The 1,615-nt window shown below is 38.0% G+C and overlaps 1 protein-coding gene across 1 annotated transcript in view; it reads left to right on the forward strand.

Moving 5' to 3' along the window:
* Positions 1-583, forward strand: part of vimr2 (vimentin-related 2) — a 16,355-nt gene extending 15,772 nt beyond the window's left edge. The window contains exon 10 of the mRNA XM_032527890.1: positions 1-583. This exon is cut by the window's left edge and continues 461 nt beyond it. The gene's annotated coding sequence lies outside the window, so the exon portion shown is untranslated.
* The last annotated feature ends 1,032 nt before the right edge of the window (positions 584-1,615 follow it).

The following is a 1,615-nucleotide window of genomic DNA, read 5'->3' on the forward strand; positions in this document are numbered from 1 at the left end:
GCACGCACGCACGCACACGCACACACACACACACACACACACACACAAACACACACACACGTTAAGCTGCGGCTCTGTGAAGTCATCCTCCTCTAATACCACCTCATCCATCACTCAAACGTTGTCTGATTACCGGCTCTTAACCCTTGACCCCTTCACTGTTAACAAACATATTGACAGTTCTCCTTTTGGTAACGAAAAGCGTCCCACCTTCCCTTTGCTTTTACAGTCATGCATTCATGTTTTGTTTTTACATATAACTGACAGTCAAGTGTGCAGTGCACTGTTTGCTTTTCAAATGGTTCATGAAGTTGTTGTTTTTCCGCAGCTCTTACGAAATGAGCACCTGGATGTTTCTACAAGAAAAAGCCTGTGTGATTCATTATTTCTCCTTTAAAAATCAATGTCCCAATTTGCTGTCGTTTTTAGAAATAAGCATTCGGTTATACATTCCTCTGTAATCTTTTCCTTATTTTCTACATGACTTTCAAGCTGTCTGTGATAAATCATTTTTGGTTCCTGGTTCTGCACAAGCATCCGCATGTGCTTTAGATTTAAATTGAATAAAACTAATTGCTTGAGAGATCTCCTCATACTGTGTGATTTCTTTTGTGAAAATCTCTGTTTCATGAGAACCGCTTGTGAATTTTTGGACTTAAGAAGTTCCCCGCACTATAAAACTGCAGCGAGCACAGAGTGATTTATGTTCAGTGATCCTTCTTTCATTCATCTTCATGTTCAATGTGAGATTTGAACATTCCCAGCTATTAACGATCTCAAAGGCTTGTTAGCTCTGCCATAAAGATGAAAAATGCTGCTAATAACGGATCAAGATAAGATTAGCCACGCTCAGTGAACTTGTGGTGATGAGGAGTTAGCCTCTGTTATAATTGAGTTCAGTGTCTGGAGAAAGAGCTGGGAATGGGTGGATACGGTGACTTGTTTAACTGTCTCGACATGAAACATGGCCGGCTCAGGAGGAAGCTGCGGTGTCTGTTTTCTTAGGGCCGCAGAGCTAAATCAAGATCTCAGAGGAGATATCGATATCTCCTCCATATCGCTCAAATAAAAAAACTATGAACCATCCAGTCTTCCTGATCTCATGGGAATGCTGTCTCTGCCTTGTGGTAAATATGAAAATATCCAAGAAAATTGTCTTTCTCTAAGAGCTGTGTTTTCTCACTTTTATCTTCTCTGCCCTGCCTATTGGGAAAAGCTGGTTGACAGTATGGAAATAAAAAAATAGACTGGACCAGAATAATAAACTTTAGACTTTCAGGATATGTATCATCTATCCTGCTCATGAAAGTTATCTTTTCACACCTGCATTTAGACAGCTGTGCAAGAGAATAAATGCACAAACCAGTCCTAGTGACCAAGCATGTAAATATAAATTTGAACAATTCACTAACGAGAACCAGAAATAGCAACAATAAATATCAAAAACAACAAAAGACATTTTGTACACGTGAAGGGGTAAACAAACAAAACAAAACAACAAACAAACTTTATTCTTAATTGTCATGTACAAGTACAATGTAGTGACATTTTATTTCTCCTAGTATTAGGAGCAGTGGATATATATATATATATATATATATATATATATATATAT

Source organism: Etheostoma spectabile, chromosome 10, assembly GCF_008692095.1.
Source record: "Etheostoma spectabile isolate EspeVRDwgs_2016 chromosome 10, UIUC_Espe_1.0, whole genome shotgun sequence".
Classification (NCBI taxonomy): domain Eukaryota; kingdom Metazoa; phylum Chordata; class Actinopteri; order Perciformes; family Percidae; genus Etheostoma; species Etheostoma spectabile.